This window comes from Mastomys coucha, unplaced genomic scaffold (genome assembly GCF_008632895.1).
Source record: "Mastomys coucha isolate ucsf_1 unplaced genomic scaffold, UCSF_Mcou_1 pScaffold9, whole genome shotgun sequence".
NCBI classification, from domain to species: Eukaryota; Metazoa; Chordata; class Mammalia; order Rodentia; family Muridae; genus Mastomys; species Mastomys coucha.
In genome coordinates this window covers 93,658,379-93,665,866 of record NW_022196915.1, presented here as the reverse complement: position 1 = coordinate 93,665,866, position 7,488 = coordinate 93,658,379, and the positions used below count along the sequence as shown (strand labels likewise).

At 33.6% G+C, this 7,488-nt stretch overlaps 1 pseudogene; it reads right to left on the bottom strand.

The window, feature by feature from the left end:
• Nucleotides 1-203: 203 nt before the first annotated feature.
• Nucleotides 204-319, bottom strand: LOC116085536 (annotated as a pseudogene).
• Between the last annotated feature and the right edge of the window lie 7,169 nt (nt 320-7,488).

Sequence of the window (7,488 nt, the reverse complement as noted above, 5' to 3'; positions counted from 1 at the left end):
AAGACTAGGCACGTCCCTTCTCATTAAGGCTGGACCAGGCAACCAAGCATGAGTAAATCATCCTAAAAGCAGACAAAAGCATCAGAGGCTTTGAATTTCTCCCCATTTAATTTAATTTAATGGACTTGTGTGGTACCAAACTGGTGGTTGTCTCTGGCTCACTTTGTTTGTTTGTTTGTTTGTTTGTTTGTTTGTTTCCCGGGAGTATTAGACTACTTATCATTCTGATTTTCACAGGTCTGATCCATGAGCATGAACATGGTCTCTCTCCTTGCTGCCTGTGATACAACAGTCACACCTGCAATGCCTTAGGTGCAGTTGGTAGTCACTTCAGTCCACTGGACCATACAAGCCCAAATGGACAACCAGGGATGAAAGCAAGCTAGAGACCAGAAGAACCCTACATGGAACCATGGCCCTAGGTGAGAATAAGCCTTAGAGAGATGAACCATCCATGGTGGCACTAAGGCCAGGGTAAGGAACTGAGACAATCACCATGGTACCCTGACCTGGAAATTGTCTCTGATGACTAGGTGCATCATAGTCCTAACATATTTCCTTATGACAGATCATTATGAGTTCCAGGATGAAAGAATTAGAAGAAAGAGCATAATATTTGCTAGTCCACACTGGCTGTGAGTTGGCAAGATATTAATGTGGAACATAAAGTTTATATGTGTGGAGAAGGAACAGCTCAGTGACATCTCTATCAAGGAACTTCTCATTAACATGAACATCCTTAAATATGTCAGGGAGTTTAACTGTCAATCATAAGCATGGCATGAAAATTAATATACTCCTATGACAGCATATAAAATATCTTTATCACTTGGAGCTGCAGAGCAGATACTCTTGACAGGCAAGTTCAAGATTAAATTATGAGGTCATACCACTATAAAGTTGTAAAATGAACAATGTTAGTTGATTTCCAATGGAGACATGATTGAATTATAGTGTATTCCTATGGCAATGGTATGTTATGTGCCTACACCCAAGGGTATTAATCTTCAAAACAACTCTGAAATCTCTAAACCTAGAAAAATGTGTTTCAACTTTAGTCAACTTTAACTCAAACATCATTCTGACAGTTAGCTTCCAGGAAAATACAAATGAATTTTCTCACCTTGTGTCTTACTGCTGTGAATAGACGCCATGAACATGGCAAGTCTCATAAAGGACAACATTTAATTGGGGTTGTCTTACTGGTTCAGAGGTTCAAGATATTATCATCTAGGCAGGAGCATGGCAACATCCAGGCAGGCATGGTGCAGGAGGAGCTGAGAGTTCTCCATCTTCATCTGAAGGCTCTGAGCAGAATACTAGATTCCAGGAAGCTACAATGAGGGTCTTAAAACCTACACCCACAGTGACACACATACTCCAACAAGACCACATCTACTCCAACAGGGCAGTACTTTCTATAGTGCTACTCCCTGGGCTAAGCATATACAAACCATAACACCTTGGACTAACAGTTTACCTGTCCCAAAGCTTGCCTGAAACCTTAAGGCCCAACACCTTGGAAATACCCTGAGCACTCAAGGATGAACAAAATCAGAAACCGAAGAGATTTTTACACTGTGTGAACTTCTCTTTACCACTGGGAGAGGAATCCACTTAGGAACTGTTCTTGTCTCTGGAAATCGAGGGGGCTTTCTGAATTGCTTTCTACGTTCTTTTTTGGAATTAACGTATAAATAAATCACTTTCTTCTTTCCCTTTTCATTCTCCAACACCTGCCATATGCCACTCCACTGCTTTCTCTTATATCCATAGTCTATTCTTTAAAATATATAATAGTTTTATTTTTTCAGAACTCTACAAATGAACACTACATCCATATCACTCCAGCTTCTTAACCCTCCAAATAGAACGAGCTGTCCCACCTTGACAAGATTCTTATGAAGACTTTGAAATTTAAGAAATTTTCAACATAAAACATATTTGTAGGGGATTTCACTTATATTTTTAGAGGAAATATAAGATGTTGCTTTTATTTCCTCAGATGATGGCATGATATGAGAGCCATACCCAAGCTGTAAAAATAAACTCCTTGGGCTCAGGCCAGAGCATTTGTTTCTTTGTAACTATTCCCAGCCCTAGAAGCTTTTAGCCTTTCTACAACTTAATCTTCAAGTAGACAGATTCAATCCAGCTTCTCTTGGCTTCTGACCGAATTGCTCTGCTTGGCTTCATGCCAACTTTGGCAATATGTTCTAATCTTGTAACCCTTTATCATTCTCTGACTCATTCTGTTTTCACCTCGGTTTAGTGTGTTCTCTCTGCAACCTCTCTCAGGAAGAGTTTGGTTCAGTGAGTGGGATGTAAACTGATTAAGTAAAAAATAAAATAATGAGAAACTTAAGAGAGTGCTGACTGCTGAAGGGAGGATACAGTGTCTGTAATCCAGAAGAAAAGAAGGAGGTTCTCTCAGATGGAATGCCGGAGCTCCTGGAGGATGGAATTTATCAGGGGATCATCTTACTCAAATTTGTATAACTAGAATCACTCACAGATAGCAAGATGTGATGAGCAATTATGATATTTATCTTCTCTGTGTCCCACTGAAATCAATAGGTTATAGATAAATAAATATGTATATATAAATATTTTATAAATATACAAATAGATATTTGTAAATAATTTTTATAAATTTACCTGTCGTGGTAAAACTGCCATACACACACAGCACATACCTACTTTCATATGTAGCCTCTCTTTCCTTTGCTGCTCTTGTGAAATTTGAATATATCCTATCTCAGACTCATTCTGTTAAATCTCTCTCTTTATTCATCACTTTGTCTATATCCCAGTTAGACACCACTTTCAAGCATGGCTGCTTCCTTCTACAAATTAACCTTACCTTCATTTTGGGTGATTAAAGGTGTGTACTAAGGTTGTGTCTGTATTCCAGCCAGATCATACTATGATCCAGGGCATGTGTGAGTTCAAATTGGTTCATAGAGATCTGGAAGGTCTTTGGAGGTGATCTCTTGCCAGAACAGCAATGCTGCCACAGAACACATCCAATCTATAATATAGACTTGTTTGCTCATTTGTTTGTTTGTTTGCTTGATTTTTATTTGAATTCATCCCCTAATAGCAGGAATAGCTCAGTATCTTTCTGGGAAATCATTTCTGCCCCCCAAATGGGAATAACTCATCAATGGTCCCTTCATGGGAGAAATAAATTGAAGGCGAGCTAAACTTCTTGTACATAACCGAAACCAATCAAGGCCTAAAGTAAAAAAATAAATGCTGTTAAAGTTCCTGAGTCATAAGAATTATTTTGCATATAGAAATACCTGAACTTATTCCAGATAGTTCAGAATTAATTTTTATTTATACAACTGCTACAGAAAATATGAAACAGAAATTATTTATTATATTTTACTCATATTCAATCTCAGAAAATATTGCCTACTCCACTGGCACAAGGAAATGAAGAGATTGACCAATAATTAATAGGAAATGTGTTAGAATCCTCAAAATGTCATTTAAAACATCATGTTATCAGTCACGATTTAAAAAGAATTTTATTTCCATTTTTTGGCAACCAGAGTGAGAAATCTTTGTGGTGTGGTATGTATGTGTGGCAGTTTTTCAGGGACTGTTTTAATGAGATAGGTGCAGAGAGAACAAGCTAAATACAGATGAAGACAGCCGGAGTCAGAGAATGAGAATGAGCCAAAAGATTAGGACATGTTTTGAAACTTAGTATATGGCCAAGCAGAGCATTTCAGTCAGAAGCTGAGAAAAGCTAGATTTGAATCGGTCAGCTTGGATGATTAAATTGTTTAAAGGCTAGAAGTTTTGAAGCCTATTCTTAGGGTTAGTTAGAAGAAAGGAAGAACCCCTGGGGACTCAGCCTACCATTGATGTGTGTGTGCACAGGAAGAACCCCTGTGGGCTGAGCCTACCATCGATGTGTGTGCACAGGAAGAAATCCTGTGGGCTCAGCCTACCATCGATGTGTGTGCACAGGAAGAACCCCTGTGGGCTGAGCCTACCATCGATGTGTGTGCACAGGAAGAAATCCTGTGGGCTCAGCCTATGATGGATGTGTGTGCACAGGAAGAACCCCTGTGGGCTCAGCCTACCATCGATGTGTGTGCACAGCTTGGGTAAGGCTCTTATATCACCCCAACATCTGAGGGAATAAACACAATATTTACAATAAGGAATGAACCTGTTACATATTTTAGAAAATATTTTCAAGTTTTATTGAATCAATTAACAATTTATTTACTTTAAACAAAATAATTGCTCCACCTTAAAAATACAGAATGGTATTTTCTCTCTGTCAACATAGATGAACCGTGTAGTCTTGGGAATGTGAACATTTAGCAATACTCTACAACTGTTTGTTCAATGCCTTATGTTTTGAAGATGGTTCTAAAGAAAATACTCATCAACTTATCAATGTCTGTTATAAACTGTTGTGTGAACTTATAACTATCTGTATTATAAATCAATTTTAAGGTAATTAAGTCAAATTATTTAGTAGAGAACAATAACAATCATTAGAAAAATGGAAAATAATAATTAAAGTAACTATGGAATATGTACATATTTCCATGAGAACAAATAATAAGGTATGCTTTATTAATATATTTCTGATGGTTAAATTATTTAATTTTTTTAGTATTTTGATTATTCATCAAGTGATTTTATTATCTTTCATTGGGAAATAAACAGTATGTGACTAATAAAACTTCTTTCATTTTGAACTAGTATTTAAATTACCACATTAGAAATTATTACTCTAGCATAAAAAAATTATATAATGACCAATAAACTTGTGATGTTAAGATAAAAATAAAAATTACCAAAGCAAAGAAAATAATGATATGTTGCCTACATTTATTTGTTTAAAGAATTGTGGTAAAATACTGTTTTCTTACTACAAGTTATATGCTATAAAGTACTGTAGCATATAGTAAAGTAAAAAGAAATATTGTGAAATAATTCTAATACTAGACTATTAATTTTATTTCATAGTTTTCATTTACTACTTAATTAGATAAAACAAATTGGATAATTATAAATAGGACAAATAATTGTGAAGATGAAAAATACTATTTTTTTAAGATTTATTTATTTATATGTAAGTACACTGTAGCTGTCTTCAGACACCCCAGATGAGGGCATCAGATCTCATTATGGATGGTTGTGAGCCACCATGTGGTTACTGGGATTTGAACTCAGTACCTTCAGAAGAGCAGTCAGTGTTCCTAACCGCTGAGCCATCACTCTAGCTGGAAAAATACCATTAAGGGAATGGCTCAGCAATAAAGAACATTTAGTAATCTTGAAGAGGACTTGGGTTTAATTCCCACCATGCACATCACACAGCTCACAAACAACTAAAACTACAACTAGAACTAAATCTACAAGATTTGATGCCCATGCCAGTCTCTGTGGGCAATTTTATGCACTTGATACACATACAGAAATGCAAGCATGAACACATACACATAAAAAAATCATTGAGATGTACTGTTAAAATAGACAATATTCATTTATTTTTACATAATCTTTCATATTTGAAAATATCTAGAAATACAGAATACTAAAACAAAAACAATTACTAAGACTTCATTTTAAATTAATAAAATTCTATAACATATTTGAATCATATTATTATTGTTAAATTATTTTAAAGCTAGAGCAGATTAAAAAAATATACTGAACTGGTAAGTGGAAACAAAACTCTACAGCTCACTGGGTCCAAGAGAATACTATCATTTACATAATGTGGGGTTTACTCAATGGAAGGATCATATTAATCTCAGAGAATATGATGGAAAATAAGGTAAGGGAAGACAAAAAGAAAAACAGAAAAGAAAACCATCTCTAAAATAGATTATGCATTGGCCATGGGAATTTCAATTACTGGTAAACTGTCTTGCATAATAGCATTGGAATCAATAAACCTGAATTCATAGTCTTGGAAGGAATATTCTATGATTTTCAAACACTAATTTATCTAAAACAGAAGAAACAATGTAAAATCATGCCTATTAAGAACCCTACCAAACAAAATATCTTGCTGTAAAATGCCCAAAATATGGAAAACTGTGACATTTATAATATATTCAGTTAATCCAAAAGTGTGCAATATTATTTATTATAAAGTAAGTAATCTAATACAGATTTCTTTGCATTTTCTTTTTCATTTTTTTCAGAAATATCTTCATGCATATGTGTTATGAAAATCAACAGAACTCTGTATTAATTAATTTTTGTTAAATATTGCAATGAAAATATAAAATATGAAGAGCTCACTAAATTTGCCCTGAAAACAAAAGCACTCATAAGCATGACATGCATGCATTGAATGATGTACAAAAAGTATTTCTACTTTTATATAGGATGCTCAAAGTAAACATAATTCTTATATGCAGTCTTACAGAGAGCATGGTGTTATATTACTTTCATTTTCCAGATACTACTAGAGCAGACAATTGCCCAAATTAGCCTTAATTGTATATCCATAGTACAAATGCAACTCTAACACTCCCAGAAATTATTATTCAAGCTTCTTCCTGTATTACTATCAATATTGGCCATTATCTTAAATAAACGTGGACACATATTTTATAAAACATTACAAATTGTCTTAATGTTGAAACGTAATCACTAAGCCTCATTGTGATAAATTTGGTCAAGTTTGTGAGCATAAGTCATACTTCACATACATAATTGAATGGCATAAATGTACATTTCCATTTTTCTTTATTTATATATAAAATGAATAATGGTATTATATCACTTGCAAATAATGGATCATATCAGAGATCATAATGGTAGTAGCACAAGTTAAATTTAGAAAATCAAAGAACACATTCTTTTATTCCCATGTACAATGCAGATTTTTAAAAGACAAGAAGGAATTAAAGAATAATATTTGGGAAAGAAGTATATGAATGAATAGGGGAGGAGACTAGAGAGGAAGGCTCAGTATGATTGAAGAACAGTATGCATGTATATATGACCACATTATAATAAAATTCAATAAAAAGTAATAAATGTCTAAATAAAAATTCCAAAAGATTAGTAAAACAAATACTTGAAGTAAAATATATAAAAGTTGTGGTAGTAAAATGAAGGTATATGATATTTCTGTTTACTAAAAGACAATGCAAAAATCTAATTAATAAAAGTATATTAAGAGTAATGTAAAGAAGCTCTTATGGAATTAAATTTGTGACAAAGAAAAACATTTATATATTATATATATAATTTTAATTTTATAATTGTCATATGTATCTAAATATTGTAGGATCATTAAGATTCATGAATGTTTCAATGAAATTCTTATTATTTTAATACCAGTGAAATTCTTTTATATTACTTAATATAAATATCAACTTGATTACGATGTTGAGATTCTGTAAAATTATCTATTTTTTTTTCATTTTTTTTTTTGATATTTTTTTTATTTACATGTAACTTTCTCCATTCCCGGTTTCCCCTCCAAAAAAC